Consider the following 18,494-nt stretch of genomic DNA (forward strand, 5'->3'; position numbering starts at 1 on the left):
GTGCAGTGCAGATGCTTATGGCAGTAACACTGGCATTTTGTTTCTTGGCTGAGTCAGGACCCAGGGTCCATTTCCACTGGCTGTCCCTCCTCTCTGCCCATGCTGGTACTGAGCTCCCTGCTCTCTTTGCCATGCCTTCCATCTGGCTCCCACCCAGGCTGTCTGCCTCTCAGCATCTGCTGTGTGTGGTCACCACATCCTCCTTCTGGTGAGTCAGAGAGCTGGACATGGTCTCCATGCAACAAAGGGTACAGGGCAGGCTGGAAGAACAAGCCAGACTTGTACATAATCCACCACATGTGGTATGTTGTTATAACACAGATTTGAATCTATCTATCTATCTATCTATCTATCTATCTATCTATCTATCTATCTCTTTCTGTCTCTCTCTCTATACAATATCTTGTGTGTATTGTGTGTGTGACAGACACAGACATGCACACACACACACACATAGAGAGAGAGAAAGAGAGAGAGAGATAGCTGTATAAGCAAGTTCCAATGGACAGCAGGCCTGAATAATCTCTCAGTGTACAAAAGCAGTTAGGCGTCATAAGTGACTGAAACCTTGCTTAGTCCGTAAACTTAAGCACAACCTAACAGGACCTTTTTTGGGTCTATGACAGTATAAAAGAAAGTCAGACCTTAAGTTCAATCAATGAGAAATGGCCAATTTAATATTCTATAACTAAAGGTTTAGGGTGGAGAAAACCACACAGCAGTTATATAACTGAAACCAGGCAGAGAATGTCTTTGCTCTGTTTCCATTTGCAAATAAGCACTTGCTTCTGATGCTTTGTCATTGCCACGCTAACCCTCTGTCAATCTGGCATTCTCTAATTCCCAAAGTGCTTCTTACTCAAACAATAAAGCTTTCTTGTGCTTTCGTTGACTTTCTGTAATGATAGATACTCACAAGTCCAAAAGGGGAAACAGGGCTCATGTCTAATAATAATAATCACTAGTCTCTTTCTTCCTCATGCATTTCTTCTTTTCTCTCTGCCTTCCAACTACTCACCGTGACTCAAGTGAGAAGGAGGGACATTTTCTTTTCTTTCTCTTCAAACCTGCTGTCCTTAAAGCTCTTTGAACCAATGGACTGGCCTTGCCTGGGTTGTGAAGTGGGAACTTGGAAATTAGACCATCTCTGCTTTCTCAAGGCTGCCTTTCTCTCCACTCTGTTGTTTCCACAGCACATGGTTTTAAGGTCAGAAGTTCCTCTTCGCTTTCCTTCCAAAACACACTTTTGCATTATCTCCTTCCTAAACCAGGTGGTATCTTCTCCCCAGATAGATTCATGTATTGAGTCTGATCCTGTTTTCCAGGAAAAGAAGAGGTCCTTCAGGTCAACACACACAGACACACAGACACACACATACACACATCCCTTTCTCCAACCTGATGAATCCTCTGGGGATCTTTGAGACCATAATGAAAAATCTTGAACAGGGCTGCCAAGAAGTCTTTTTGGGGGTACATGAAAAAGCATGTATACTATCAATAATGGTCAATGTTTGTTTCTATAGACTGTTAGAAAAAGCAAAGCAGAAGATTCATACCAGAAAGTCTTGAGCATATCAAGTTGGCTTCCTTTGGGCAAAATGTCATCTGTTAGTCTCAGTTTTGGGCTTGCTCATCTGGCTTTGCATTTTGGGGTTCCATCTGGGCTGGGAACCATGGTCCTCGTGGTGCATGTTTACACATAGCTTGAATCTTTTCCCTCCAATGTTCAACTCCCATTTCCATAGCTTCTCTTAGTAATAGTTGTTTCTTTCTTTGTTTCTCAAGCCCAGTTCTCTTGGCCTGGTCCCACCTGGATTAATGAAGGAGGATTTTTGCGTGCCCTTGTCAGCTCCAGCTCTGATTTTTCCATTTTAAACATGAGCCACCTCAGTTCATCCGCATTCCAAACACTGCCAGGAATTTTTATCACCAACCCAGGCTAAGTGACAGGGAATGAGGCCATAAGAAGAAAGGAAAGACAAGGCAGTCATTGTCAACTGTACTGTTTGGAATTCCACAGCCCTGAAGTTGAACATCTATTTTTTAATATACCTTTAAAAAATCTGGGTAGATGAATAGAAATCTTGTACCAGCTTTTGCTTCAGAATTTGGGAAGGAGGAGACACAGATGGGTTAAGGGTAGAGAGTAGGGAACATTGTGCCCATTAAAGTGATATTTGGCTTCATTTGGAATGCCTTCATTTTTAAAAATTAACACATTTGCATGCTGTTTGTGAAATTAAGAGGTACTAAGTGAATATACATGTCTAAGGACAAAAATATCTTTAAGTAAATAGACAAATGCTAGAGTCTAGGTATATCACTCACACCTGTTGGCCTGTATGCTACCAAGATTGTATAGATTATTCATGCACGTGACTAAGAGCTGTTTCTAGTCCCTTTGTGCATTTCTAGTGTGACTCCAAAGATGCTACCAAGTGTATGACCTTCAAAAACTCCTATTGGAGGCTGGGCACAGCAGTGTGGTACTTACCTATAATCCCAGGAAAAGACAGGAGGATCTCAAATTCAGGTTCAGCCTGGGTAGTTAGTAAGATTCTGTCTCCAAAATACTAACTAAAGAAAAAAAATGGTTTGAGCCAAACTGTCTGACTTCCTTAGAGGTGGCATATGTGTAGGAACCTGAAGAGTCAGGAACAATAAAGGAAGGACTTGAGTTTGAAGTGAACACAGAAGTGGTTCTGTCCTTTGCTGTCTGTCTGCAAATGAGCATCAGGGCATCCAGAATGGGGCTTTATTCTCCTCAATTTTCACCTCTTTGCTTTCTGTTGTTTGGTCCTGTGTGTGCTTTCAGGAACTCATCAGGAACAAGACTTCTTCAAAGTCTCCCAGCATGAGGGGAAAATATGAGTTGTGCCAGTCTTTGAGAAAATATGTTTCTGCAGCCTGAAGCTCCAGCCCTCCACTCTGATGATTTGCCTGTGAACGAGGAAGGGCTCCAAAGTGCTCCAGATTAGGGGATGGGGGGACAGTCACCCCCTCCCTTTACACTGCTGTTTCTCTCCCTTTGCTTCTGAAGACACTCACAGGATTCTGTTGGCATGAATGCATTTCAGAAAGTGAAGAAATGACAGCATGTGCAAAGTAACCAGCAAAAAGTCAGGTGGGAAACATGGCTCACATGGTAAAGTATCAGCAGAACAAGCAAGCTGATAAGCACGAGGCTCTGGTTTCAAGCTACCGACCTAGCAAATAAATAAGTAAAATATATCACGTGATCACATTTCTTTGCTTTGTGTCCACTGTATGCCTTTCTTTTGTATTTACTGCTGGCAATTCCAGGGAGGAAATTTTAATGTGAATTTCAGTTGAAAAGGAAAAATGAAAGAACTAGAAAAGCAATGGCATCTTCAATCTTAGAGGTATATGTGAGGCAGATGTTTGAAAGCAGGGAAAAGAGTATTTGTGTAGCATCAGGGGTAAATAACTGGATTCCTAGACTGACAAGAGAAAATTTGGAGAAGATATTAAAGTATATGTTTTAGGAGAGAATAGAAATAGAGAATAGAATAGAGAATAGAAAGAGAGAATAGAATAGAAAAGAGAATAGAAAGAGAGAGGTGGGAGGAGGGAGATTGAATGAGAATACTATTCTATAATAAAGAGAACTAAGAATCTTGGGAGAGAAATGGTCAAACTCAAGGCTGGGACAAGAAGTATGCTACAGGAGGAATCTTGGAATTTTTTACTTCTGAGAAGGAAGAAAGTGCTCATAAAATAAGCAACATAACAAAATCCTGTTGAGGGGGCACAAGAGCTCAGCCCGAGAATTCCCAGTGGATAGAGCTACACAACTTCAAGCAAGCAAATGAATAACACTGTATTGAATTTTCACCTGTGTATAAATATCCATGAGTCCATATTGGTATAAATGAATGACTGAATACACAAGTAAGTAGAGAAATGACAACATTCTGATCAAAGAATTCCAAATGATTTGTGTGGATTTGTCGTTTTCCTCACTACCGGCTGTACATAGTAGTAACTTCTTAAGAGCCAAGCTTGAAGGAGGGGAAAGGTCACTTCCCAGTGAGAGCTGACACTTCTAAGCTAGCATCTTTATTGTTCAATCGTGGTAACAGCATGATATAAATGGTAGTTCATTCCAGTAGTCTTCCTCTTCATAACCCTCATGTAACCGGGACAGATCCAAATGGAAGGATATCCTACAAAATACCCAGATTCTTCAAAAACACATGAAAATCTGAGACTGAGGTAGGTGATGGTGAATCTTTTCTCTGCCAATGGCCATTTAGGTATTTATAACATCATTGGTGGGCCATGAAGAATTATCAATATAGTCAGATGACAGTGAGCAGCCAACAAGAAGCATACAGGAAACAGGTTCCTCATGTACCAACATGACTGCAAAGCCCCAGGTTAGATGTTCCCCACTGCTGGAACCTGAGGAGACACAGTGAAGCCACATAATATGGCAGCCTGGGTGGGATCATGAAACAGAGAAAAAGGGGGAAATCCAAGCAATCAGAGTAGAGAAACAGACTGTCGTTGATAAAAATAAATTAGTGTTTGCTTGCACATACTTTCTTATACCATAAACCTCAACTGTAATATGGAATTGGCTTCAGATTGCAAGGGATACTCTTAAAGTTGTTATAGAGCCACAGAGCCCACAACCACCTTAACACACACACACACACACACACACACACACACACACAGTATGCAAAGCTTGTAATGCCTAAGCAAATCAGAAGTTAGCTCGAGATATATATGTACACACACATATCATAATGAGCTCACATTTACATTTAATGTTGTTTTAAATGCTGGTCTTCCTTAGGAAGTGGAAGCAGTATTTTCAGCTGTGTAACTTATTTGTTGTACCCTTTTTGAGCAAGCAAGATAACTGAGCCAGGGAAGGATAGAAGCAAATCTGGGCAAGGCTCCATGAGTTGACATATTATTTAAAATTAAACAGTCTTCACAAACCTATGTATTTTATATTATTAAATTTATTATTTTGGGTGCCAGTACTGGGCCTAAACTCACAGCCTTACACCCTTGTTTGGCTTTTTCACTCAAGACTTAGTGCTCTACAACTTGAGCCATACCTCCATCTTCAGCGCTTTGCTGTTTAATTGGAGATAAGAGTTTCACAGATGTGTCTTCCCATGCTGGCTTTGAACCTCACTCAGATCTCATGAGCCGTCTGAGTGGCTAGGATTACAGATGTGAGCAACCAGTACCAGCTCCCATGAATTTCATCCTAAAATCCTAAGATATGGTATGGGAGGATAAAACTGGGAGAGAGTAAGGGAAGTGGGTGACATTGTTGACATTGTCCCCAAAGAAATATACTCATTACCTGACTTAAGGAATTTGTAACCTTTCTGTACATCACCTTTATAATAACAAATTTTTAAAGAGGTGGGGTTTATTTTATTCTTTCCTTGACATTCTGTGACATGGAAATTTTCCTCTTAATGTTACACTGGTAAGGTTATTTTTTATTTAATCACACATGCCTTTAAGGGGACTGTCTAATCAGTTCAGTCTTATCAGTTCAAAGCCTTCTGTTGCCCATACTGTCTCAGCATGGCCTTGCCTTTCCTTACCTAGTGATAACCACAGCTTTGAAATTAAGTGAGGAGAGGATTTTGTTTTTGCAAAGCTTGTTATGCTAGAGCAAATCAGAAGCCAGATCAGGAAGACTGGCGCCTCTTTATTTGTTGTGTTAACCAATTAAAAGGTGTTACTCCCTTGGTAATAAAGTGTGACCTGTTTTCTCTGGCTCATTGTTTAATTTGCTAGCTGGGATCACACTGGTCTTAGGTTCCAAATCTCATCTGGGGTTCCACTTGAGTCAGAGGCCGTTTGTGTAATTCCTTTCCTTTTCCAAGGTACTGGCTGTCACTAGAGCTGGAAACAGAGTCAGTGCTACTGAGGGCTAATTGCAGAAACTGCTTAGAACAGTTGTTCTCTGCAGGGCAGCTATTCACACAGGGCTGTCCTCTTAATAATGTCCACATGCCAAATGAGAGTATGAAGCATCCAGCTAGAAACAGGGAGGCAAAAAGTTTATAACTGCACTTGTCCAAACTATCTGGATAATTGATTTAATAAACTGGATCACCACCATAATGCTCCATCCCCCTTATATTCATACATAAACTTAATGAGGAATTGGGTGAGATTTTAAGTCATAAAGGACATGTTCTAGGTTCCTAAAACATCACATCCCTGCCTGCCAGGAATGGTTTAGTTTGACTTTTGATCCAGCCTTTCTGTTTTGATGTAATTGAGAGATTTGGCAGAATAAGTAAAACTAACATTTTTATTGAACTCTTGAGTTCCCAAATTGCTTTCAGATTCACGATTCTCATCTGATCTTCATAACCATGTGTTTTAGAAAAGGTCAGTACCATGTTCTCTGTTTTGTAGCAAAGGAAATCGAACCACAGACTGTCACTTAACCAGTACATGGTAGCCCGGAGGAAATTTGATTTTCTGCTTTGCTTTCTTAGGATTTTCAATCTCTGTGCATGTTTATATAATTACTATTTTTCTTTGGGGGTGTTAATTCATTTTATTGTCTAATGAAATTCTCCCAGACAAAACTTGTGCACACTTTTGTGTATGTGCATACCCCAATCCCAATTTTGCACATAACTTACATCAAGTGAAGAATCATTTTTATATACTGTACTGTGTATTTTCTACAATGATGACAGAGCAAAATGAAAGAAGTTCTGAGAGGTGACATTGGAAACCTAGAGATGAGGGTTAAAACCACATTATTTTACTCATTTGCCAAATCTTCTCCCTTCTTCTGGAATAGATTTTGAGAAGGAATACCATATCCTAGAATTACATGTGTTTAAAATGTGCCCTGTGTAGAATCATGCAAAAATGGAAGCATATAGATAGAGAAAAAAACTGGACAAGATATCACATTTTAAAAATAATAGGAGGATGTGTGTAATGAAGGGAAGTAACGATCATAGTCAACTGGACATTTTCAACCATGTTTAAGGCTGATGACAGACCTGAAGAGGGGTTTGGGAAAAGTGATAGAGATAATTGAGTATGTACAAAACCAAATGGCAAATAAGTGTCTCAGCAGGTATAGGCTCTCCTCCTATTTGGCCTTGTGGAATTTTTTCCAAACTACAGCTGGATCTCTATCTGTAACCACCTGTAAGCCCTAAGGAACTCATGCTTTGCAATAAACATCTGCTCATGCAGAGAGCTCACAAGCCATTTCTTTGCTAGAGTCTCTGTTACTGTAACTTGACCCAGTGACAATTCTTTGCTCTGCCTGTCAGTTCTCATGGACATCTTTATTTCTAGCTGCTGGGTGGGCACTGAACTGTTATCCTTTCTCCTCTGATGTCTTCCTGTCTGCTTGGTTTAATTCATTGCCCTAACTTGACCCCCTTCTCCCATGCAAAATGTCTGGGATGACTTCCTGGTTCCAAATGAGTCTCCAGCTTTATTCCCCACATGTGTGCTCACTGAGTGTGTGCCCACTCTGAATGGCCAGAGTGTAACTCCAGTGGTTCTAGTCTCAGGATGCTCCAGTAATACTCTTTCTTTGATCTATAACTGGCCACAGCTCTGTAGCTACCTTCATCATGATAGCAATGCAACTATGGTCTTGAGCTTCAGCCCCCAATGTTCCTGCTGGTAAGGATTTGGAGGGAATCCATCTCCTGCCTCCAAGACTTGGCTAGACTGCTAGGAAGTAGAGCTGGGGTGGGGGCTGGAGAAGGAGAAGGGGTATAAAATGGCCAGCTACCAGCAGGTGCTCAGCTGCGATTTGACTAGACCCTCAAAAATTAAAACAAAAAAAAAGTTTCTTGTGGTCCTCCCGAAATTGCCTTGCATCTTTGGGGCAACCATCCCTTTCTTTGCTGGTCCCTGGCTCTTGCAAGCTCCACTTCAACACTGTGATGTTGTTATTCAATGTCTTGATCAGGAAACAGGATGTCAGATGGATGTCTCTGTCCATTGAAGTAATTCCAAGATTCAATTAGTAATTTGGAAATCTGATGATAGGTAACAATAACAAGAATATGGTTTTTTGTTCAGCTGAGTGACCTCAGTTATTTTAACGATGGCATTTGCCTATTCAGTGATTCATTCTTACCGTGGCACAAGACCAATAGATGGCCCAGCTAGATGGTGAATACTTTCTGACACAGAATCAAGAACTGCTGTTGATTCATTTGACTATATTAATGGCCACTTTGTGCCCAGTCAATTGGATTAGATCAGTAGGTTAGATCGAATTACTTTTCCTTTAAAGGACAAAATGAGTCACATCACTTAAAAATTATATATACCTTTTTTTTTATTAATGAGAGCATATCTATGGTATGTTTCACAGAAGTCAGAAGCAGAATTCAAGGTGACCTAAATGGCAGTAGACATAAAAGTCGCATTGTAGAGGTAGGAGATTTTTCACAGTCTATACTGAATAGAGAACACTGGCTGATATGAACCCTAATCCAAGAAAATACCGCATGTATGTGTAATGTACTCTCCCTATTTTTAGGAGGAAACACTTTTCTTTTGTGGGTTAATTCATGGTGCAATTGAATAAAATATCTAAATTCTAATCAAGATAAAATGTAGTAGTGCTGTGTGAAATCTGCACTGGCTTAGCTAGGAGTGGCTGCGTGATTACCTGTAGCATTCATTTGGCACACTCTTCATTATTATTTGTCTCAGCAAGAGCTAATCCCACAGTGTGCATCTCCTAGAGCTATAAATCAGTGATGTGATGTCTTTCAGCAAAATGTGCATCATATCCAATGAGACTGGTGCCCTCTGCAGTCTTTCCCCTTTATAAATGTTTCAGTTTGGGTCAATAAAGCTGCATAATTGGAACAGAATTCTAAAAAATATCAAATAACATGTCTGCATGAAGTAATAGAGCCATGCTTGAACTATTCTGTCATCTCTCATGAGCTGTTAGGCAAATAGGATTAATTCCTTGTGCTAATTCCAACTATAGTTAATGCCCACTAGCTATTTGGAGCTTTGTATGTTGAAGCTCTTTCTGAAGCTATGACTGGTCTCAGAAGGAAAGGATTCCATAATTGATTAGTGATGTCTGACTCTAGGCACAGGAGGGGGCGGAGTTATAATATGCAACAGGAGTGAATATTAGGCAGAGAAATTACCTTCCACAGACTCAGCTAAATGTGTCTATTTAAAAAATGGTTCAGTACAGGCTCACCTCAGAAATTGCATAACTAAAATTAGCTGTTTTGGACCCAATACAGGTTCAGGAATGTAGAACTGACTTATATGTGTTAGGACAAGAGAGAAAAGAAAATCCCCAATTTTTCCATCACTACCTGTTAGGATCCAGTCCTACTTCTTAAAAGTGCAATTAACTAGATCAATTGTCACCAGTAGGTATTGCTATTAATGTTTCAGCACGTGTGAAGAAAACCACATTCAATATGATCATATTCATATTATCACAACGGCAAAGCTTCCCCTCCACGCCTCCTCCCTCCCAATTCTTAAGCTGATAAGACAGTGAGTTCATATGTGGCCTACACATTAGGCTCTTTGATTGTGATTATAGAATGTCTCCTAAGGAGATTTGAGTCTTACAAACGCATAATCCTGTTAGTGTAGCTCACAACCTAATGGAGAGAGTTCCCATCCCAGGTTGCTGCTGAATGTTCAGCCAGAAGAAAACAAAACAACGTTCCTGAACTGCTCTGAAAGAGATTCCTCTTCCTCTACCCCCATCTCGGGTATGGGATAGAAGGAGGTCAGATCCATGAGTTCCTGAGTGGGATACCAGCTTGCAAAGCAGAAAGAACCATTAATTTATGTGTGTCTTTCATAGTCTTCATAGTGACTAGTACATACCAGGGAGTGGTGAAATATTTATGGGATGAACAGAATTAATAATCAGAAAAATGAATGTGGTAATCATAATCCCAGGTCAATCAAGTTATTGATATTGTTTGACGTCATCCTCACCTTCTCAAGTCTGCCTAACTAAACCTAGGCATAGACCAAAAGAATCTTGAGGATGTGAATTCTGGTGTGCTCATCTTACACTGAAATGATACAGTTCCAGTGTTCCAATTATGCAGGTCCTCATCATTACGGGGGTGGTGGGGAATGTTGGAGGAAGCTCTCTCCTGTATTTCCATTTAGAATCTCATTCACCTTAGGGAAACAGTATTGAGTTTTAGAAAAAGACAATCATTTCTAGGATGAATCTAGTCAGCCTTCTCTAACATCTCTCCCATAAGCAGCAGAAACAAATGAGGCTTCTCCCTTTTTCTTCTGCATTGCCACATAAACCTGAACGAGGTTTTTGCACAAATCATATTACCATTCTTCCTAGCAGGTGTCATAGATTTCATTGTGACCTTTACTCCTCCCAAATCAATATGTTCAAATCCCAAACTGTGGAATCCAGAATTGTGACCTTATTTCGAGATATGGAATTCACAGAGGCAATCCAGTGAAGATGAAGTCAGCAAGGAAAATCTTCCTTCAAGACACTTGGATTCTTAGAAAAAGAGGGGAATTAGGAGATGGACCTGTAAACAAGGAAGACACCATGACACCAGCTGGCTACAAGCTTGGTCCCAAATCAAGGAGAAAAGCTTGAGCAGATCTTTCCCTCCCTGCTCTCAGAAGGAGCCACCTCTGACAACATCTGGGATTTGAACTTCTTTTTTCCAGAACCACAAGACTGCTAGCATATTTTAGTTGTTTATGTCTCCCTATTTGTGGTACTTCATTATGCATCCTGATGAAAATTAATACAGAAGCTAAGAAAAACTGGCCTCAGACCATTTTGTGTCCACAAGTTACCGCTAATCCATTTCAATCGAGAGTCTGTGCTCTAAGGAAGAAGATCACATGGGAAGAGAGAGGGCAAGAAAGGATCATGTGGTTTGATTTTGAATGCCTCAAATTATGATCTAGTAGTTCACATGATTTGGGCTTGGCTAGGGCTCAGCTAGATAGTTGTTCTTGTTTCACTTGGGCCCCAATCCCTGGATGCCTTGAGTTAGGAGCTCTGTAGAGGGAGGGGAAAAACCATAAACCAATCAAGCTGGCATCATAAATTCTAGGATCTCTTTTCAGTATCCACTGTCATTCAGTATTCCAGGTATTCCAAAATCCTTAGAGGTTGACTAGTCCAAGAATGCAGAAGTAGATGTCACCTGGTTTTTGTGAGGGGTACACCTATGCTAGCTGCTGAAGCTGGCATAGCATTATTGCAACCACATTCTATTAGTCAAAGCAAGGCATAAAGCCAACCTAGATTCAAAGGGAGAATAAGTAGCCCCCATCTATTTCTGGGAAGAGTAGGATAACATATGTAACCACCAGGAAACAACCATAAAGATGCTATTTTCTTGTCTCATTCTTAGTCATTCCCTTACCTTTCCTAAAATCATTTTCCCCATGCCTTATGAATGTCTCCATCTGCAGGATCTCTCTGAGACAAGAAGCAAGCCTAGTAATGACTGGAGATATCCCATACAGAGTCTGCAGTATATAATGAAGGGCTTATCTGGCTTCCAGCTCCCATGTTGCTCCATTGCTGTCAATCACAGAAGGGGGCATATTGCCCAACTTGGAGCTCTATTTGCCCCATCTTCACACTGACTCAGTTGGTTAAAAAATTTGACCAGTGCTACTTCCTATGCCCCTGATTTCAGCTCTCAATGGTCACACTTGCCATCATTCCAAGCCACAACAGTGTCCCTATTGCGCCATGTTGGTGGCAGAGGGCGATGCATGTGCTGGCTTTGTTGATTATTTCCTGGGTCTTCAAATCTTGTCTTTCTCTAGTTTTCTGTCTTTCAGAATGGATATTGTGTTCCTGACCATTTCAAAAACTGCAATCAAGACTGACCTGTTCCCCAGACATTTTGTCTATTATGCTTGACCGCACCTTTACAACCATCTTAAGTAGTTGGATATTTTTCCCCTGAATTTGTTACATTCCAATATGGGTTCTTTTTCTTTTTTAATATTTTCCCTCATACCACAGTGCTCTTTTGTTTATTTGTTTTGTTTTTGTTGCCAGTCCTGGGGCGTGGACTCAGGCTTCGTTTTGCTCAAGGCTAGCACTCTACCTCTTGAGCCACAGCGCCACTTCGGGCTTTTTTCTATATTTGTGGTGCTGAGGAATCGAACCCAGGGCTTCATGTATATGAGGTGAGCACTTTACCACTAGGCCATATTCCTAGCCCCCTGGGTTCTTTTTTAATGGCAATAAGTTCACCTGTGTCTGTTTCTTCTCCCAGTTGCTTCCAGTGAACTAACAGTCCTCAGCCTAAATTCTATGTTTCAAAGCTCCTTGATGACTTCAGGTACCAAAGGCTACCTCTCCTCCATATCCACTTGTTTTCATTAACATCTCACAGGTCTCAGCTGCTATTAAACAGTGGCGTGGACATGTGAAGTTATTCAGAGGAAGATAAAGCTACTTCTTTACTTTTTTTTTTTTTTTTGGCCAGTCCTGGCTTGGACTCGGGACCTGAGCACTGTCCCTGGCTCTTACTTTTGCTCACAACCTACCACTTGAGCCACAGCACCACTTCCAGCTTTTTTACTGTATATGTGGTGCTGAAGAATCAAACCCAGGGCTTCATGCATGCTAGACAGGCACTCTACCACTAAGCCACATTCCCAGCCCCTACTTCTTTACTTTTAAACACTTATGCTTACTAGCTGTGAGGTGCATTATATTAAGTAAGACCCTTTGGGTGACAAACCCAATGATTATGAGCTTAAGATAAAGGTATATTTGAAAATATAAAATAAAAACACAAGCAGACTTCAGTTTAAGTGTTAATGAAGGTTCCAATGGTGCCAAGGAGACTGTGTTTCTATCTCCTGGCTCAGCCTGGTACCATGCTGGCTTCCTGTGGGAGGATTCCAAAGCCCTAGGCTTTCCCTTCACAAGTCAAGACATTTTCTCCTGTGCCATTCCAGAGGAAAGAGTGAATGGAGTGTCCTTCTTAATCCTGCCCACAAAATTCCTGTGTTTCATTTGACTGGATGTTTTTTCCACTGACTTATTCTGAATAGCTAAGCTAAGGAGTTCTGACTGATTTTTTTTCACTATGTACTATACAGAATCCCATGCAGATCCAATGGAATTGGAGCAGCAGGAGTAAAATCTCCAAATAAAATCTAAGAATGGGTTGTGGTTGGAAGAAAGGGGAAATATGTTGGAAGGCAAGGAATAAGTTTCTACTACATTGAGAGAAATAGGATGGTGCTTAAATGCTTTAAGTGCTTAAAATGCTTAAAAGTATGAAATAATGGGCTCAAATTATTAAATGAACTAAAACATGGACACAGTATTTCACATGGATGCAAAAAGTCATCCTAATGTGAAAAATACTCTAGAAAACTATAATCTTAGTATGAGCTGATAAATTGATTTGCCTATAAGCAACATTAGCAAAAGATAATGTACTCTAATTTTCTAACTATTAGAAGTATTTAACATCAGAATTGGTGGCCTTAGGAGCCAGTTTCTAACTTGTCACTAGATAGGATAATGTAAAAGGCATATAATCATTTATAGGGATGTCACTGTGGGAAATAGACTAATTTATTTCTTCATTTATTCAACACATGTTACTTAATGCCTTTGATACAGACTCGGATCTTCCAGAGCAGATACTGTGATAAAAGTTGACATGAAAGCCAAATTTATAAGAGATTGACAGGATTAGAAATGGGAGAGAAAACAGGATTAGGCAGATGCCATATGATCCCACCCAAATCTTGATCTTAAGGAGCTCTAAAACACTAGTTTCATTGAGGATGAAGTAACTGGGCATTGTCACTCCTATCTTTGTTAGATGTGGGAGTCTTGGGGAAGGCAGATTATATTCCTAGAGGAGATGACTTTCTGTAGCTAAGGCAGACCACAAAAGAGTTGGCAGATGGAGCTGTGTCCTTCAGTGTTCACCGCAATCCTACTCTGGACTGAACACAGTTGTAGGCATTGAGAATGCAACAGTAAACCAAGTTCAAGCAAGAGTAAGCATTCTAGTGGAGGGTGAGAATTGAACTTTAAATGAATGAACTTTAAATGAATATACATCAGGTAGTGATAAATGGGAGTTGCATCATGAGGTGAAGATAGAACATGGTAGAAAAAGTATTAGGTACTGATATAATAGCACTCCACCAATGCTTAAGTAGAAAAATAGAAGTTAGAGAAAGAATCATGTGCATATCTGGGACAAGGGAATGCAAACAGAGAACACAGAAAACACCAAGGCTTTGAGCAAAAGCAAGTGTACCAGTGCAATCAGAAGCAGGATAAAAGGAGAAAGATGGAGGAAAATGAGCTTAGAAGAACTGATTATATTAAGTTTTGGGGCCAAGTTCATACTTGAAAGCCATGGCAAAGATTCCTAGAAGAGACAGTAGAGATGACTTCTTAGAGACAATCCCTATCTATCTAAGCCTCTATTTCATAAAAGAGAAAAATGAATCTAACAGAAGTGATATTAGTATCCAGTTGCATATGGAGATTAAAGCCCTAAAAAAAGTCAGAATTGAGGTAGGAATTCCTTGTTGTACTTGTAAGGATTGCATTCGGGTGCAAGAGAAATTGTGTTCAGATAGGCTTTGACAAAAGGAAATTTAATTTTCTCATCATGCTACCAGATCAGTTGGGAGGACCCAGAATATAGTTCCATGAGAGTTTTTCATTATTCCATCTGCCATTCTCAGAGTATCAGCCAGGATGAGCTAGGATATGCTACAACAACAAACTTGAATTCTAGCGGCTTTACAAATGAAAAAGTATATATTTTTATTGATGCTAACTGTGGTAACCATGGTGGGGTAGGTCGTTCAGATAAGGATCCAGGATAACAAAACCACTGCCATATGGAAGATATTGATCACATGCCTAAAGGAATGTCACGCATGATTATATGATTTGCTGCTGGAAGAGCACACTTAATTGCTGTTCACAACTGTTGACCACTACTAGTCATTTCCCCTTCCTACTCACAAGTGGGATAGGAATTACAATTCTACTACATACCTAGAAATCTGAGACATTTTAACAGTGTTAATGACTACCAAACTGAATATTAACGTCTGGTTTCAGTCATTTCATTCAGAGAAACAAACAATACTAAAAATAAGAATTAACATTATTTTTAAGACTCTTTTTTACCCAGAATCCTCCCAGCAAACTTCTCTTATTTAATAGGGGCTAAGACTAAATCGCATGACCATTGTTAGCCAATCAGAGTCAAGGTTATTATTTTTTAAATCAATTAATGTATTGTGAAAGTGATGTACAGAGGGACTCCTGTTTCATAAGGCAGTGAGTACATTTCTTATCAAACTTGTTACCTCCTCCCTCATTTTTCTTCCACTTTCCTCCCTTCCCAAATCCCTCCCCCATAAGGTTATTATTACTATGACTTGCTCAGTCCAATTAGGAACATATTAGGGCTAGGGATTAGCACACTTCTTCCTTCATCTCGGGGTTTTCTGAAAATGGTATTGTTGTTGGAAAAAAAATAAAGATTCTTCCATGGAATTTTTTTTTTTATGGTTTGAATGCAAGGTTTCTGCTTTCTAGCCCTCCTCTGGCACTTTCTAATGAAGCCAGCTCCACAAAGGGGTAATGCTTCTACACTGTTAGAGTTTAGATATTGAAACTAGAAAGAGAAAATAGGAGAGGTACATGCTTATGGGAAAGTACCCTGGTAAATCTCAAAGAGCAAAATAGGAAGGCTGAAAATATGAATAAAAATATACAGTGTACTGCACTGTGGATTGGAATAAGTAACCCGTAAGATCCTGTTAAACCATGAAGTACTATTATTTTTTGTGAGTCTGCTGATGCCACCATTTGTTAGCATGGGGGTTCAGAATACATTTATATGTATAAGAGAGGTAGTCTGAGAAACAAAGTCTATTTCCCTTACTCAGTGCCACTAATCAAATCTTATCAGGGTCCCAAAAGACAGTGTTTCTTTTTCTACCTATTCTTGTGGAGCTCCAAGATGTGGAAAAGGAAATTCTGGAACAATTAGGAGGGGATGTGAAAACCCAAGGAAGAAGACAGCAAAAACCTGACTTAGAAATTGCACATTGTGTGTAAATCAAAAGGTGTTGGGCTGTTGGCTTCAAATGTGTCCTTGAAACTACCAAAAGTATATGCCTATTGTCTCCTGGGTGTTCACCTGTACAGTTTCACTCAGACCTCTCAGTGGCACTTCAAGGATTATTGCTAACTATCCTGGATCTTCACATTTGACTAGGCTGATCAATATGGACATTTACTAGCAGTCATCTATGTCATACCTTCATCACTTGCACATGGATCACCAGTGCATCTTCCAAACCGCTTTTCCTATATCCAGTGCAGTGTTCTCTTCTCCATTTAACTCAGAAATCCAGGAACACCTGTAATTCTGACAGTGTCTTTCCCTCATTAAAACCCACCAGTATTTTCCCATCAGTTGTCAAATACATCCAACTTCTTTGGCTGGAGCTACAATGTCCTCCTGCTGGCTCATTTGGAAGACTCACTCAGGATTTATGCTCCACCCTTGAATTTCTAGTTCACACACCACATTCTTCATAACTTGCTGGTTTTCTTGTTCCCTCTGCTGGAGGCATCTATCCTTTCTCACTTGATTTCTTAATTTAGTAATTCCTGAAGATACTGTTCATTATCTCACTTAGAAATTATCTTTGGCCCCTACTGTTCCTTCTAGGACTAGGCTAGGTGCCTGACACCTGCTCTCAGAACACTCTACCCACCTTTGTCTTGGGACAAGTGTCCCATGTGGAAATCATTTGAATAATTTGATCTCTCTCTCTCTCTCTCTCTCTCTCTCTCTCTCTCTCTCTCTCTCTCTCTCACTTTCTTTCTCTGGTTTGCTCTCATTTGCCCACCTTCTGTGGACAAACTAATCCTCAATGAGTAAAAGGACTAGCTTATTTGTTCTATATCTTAGCCATTACGTTGTGTGGCAGAGTTCATGAGAAACTAACATGTATTGCTCAGAACCATTAAGAAGAGAGGGAACTGGAAACAGAAGGAAGAGCAGAGGAAGCAGAAGGAAGGGAGAGAGAGTAGCACATGGAGAGATGCCAGGGGAAGTGGGTGCACCTTCCTTACCATCCTAGGAGCAGTACCTCCCTCTTGTGTCTTAAACCCAAGTGCCAGCTCCAGTTCACCCATTTCAGGGCTGCCAAAGGAGGCATTCAGCCTTTACCAGAATAGGATCTCTGGTTAGGGCCACCCATGAACAGAACTGAAGGGATGAAGGGAAAAACCACTGCCATTCCTCTGGCAGCCTCTCCCCTGCCTTCAACCAAAGCATGCATGGCAAGCAGAATCCTGTCTTGGGTTATGGATCGTTTTATTTTCTCTCATCTCCTCCAAAGACAGGTACCCAAGACTTTGAAGGTAGGTGGCTCCCTCTAAGGATGTCCTTGTAATTTGGAAAGTTAGATCAAGGTCTCTTTTCCGGAGGACTTGGCCACATACATCCTTTCAACATCCCTTTTGCCTCTCTCCCCTCCCCTCGGCCCTCCTATCGGCTACAGCCGATTTATTTCAGCACAGAGACACAGAGATTTCCAAGCTCATTCTTAGACGCTCAGACAGCGTTTCTTACTTGACCTGGATGCAGGAACCAAGGTTGGAGAACAGGACTGCCAGTGTCACCTGGTGCTGGTTGTCTTGAGCTTGTGTGAGCGTTGGAGAGTGCTGAAGGGGAAGAGAGTTTGAAGTTCAGTGCATTTGATGGCCCAGTCTTCTCAAGCACACTCCTTGGCCCCTGCCCTCAGTTTAGGGACCTGTAGTAATGGGTGTGAACTCTTTCCTTGGCTGCGAACATCACCACTAGGGAGAGGCAAAGACTCGCAGAAACCCCAACTCCCTTTCTAGTAGCATGCAATCCCGGCTCTGATAAGGGTAAGATCCACCGTGATGGCTGGAAAGGACGAAGGCTCTCTGGCTCTGACCCTGGCCGGAGGGGACACTCTCGCCTCTGGGGGGGGGGGGGGGGGCTCTTCCTGTCGCCTGGAGCGCCGTGTTGATTAATTGGTGTCCAGGGCTTTGGTGACGCGAAAGCTTTAAGTGCCTCGGGTAGGGAGGGTGTGTAGAAAAGAGGAGTCCTCCCACCCCAACCCCCACCCGCACCACCGGCACCCCAGGCGCCAGGGCGCATAGACGTGGGCGGCGGGGAGCGGCTGTTCTCCCCTCCGCTGCCCTCCCCGCGCGGCGCTCCGGTGTGTGCGGGTGTGCGAGTGCGGGTGTCTCCCTCGCGCACACACTCCGGCACTCGTGCAGTCGGCAAGCCGGCGGCTCGCGGACTCGGCTTGCTGGCTGTGGCCGCTGCGCTCCCGCCCCGCGCACCCGCCGCCGCCTCTGCAGTCGTCGCCGGGCATGGTGAGTGAGTGACATCCAGCCGCGGCGCGCCGGACTCCGACCTCGGCCG

The sequence above is a fragment of the Perognathus longimembris genome, chromosome 17 (genome assembly GCF_023159225.1).
Source record: "Perognathus longimembris pacificus isolate PPM17 chromosome 17, ASM2315922v1, whole genome shotgun sequence".
In the NCBI taxonomy this organism is placed as follows: domain Eukaryota; kingdom Metazoa; phylum Chordata; class Mammalia; order Rodentia; family Heteromyidae; genus Perognathus; species Perognathus longimembris.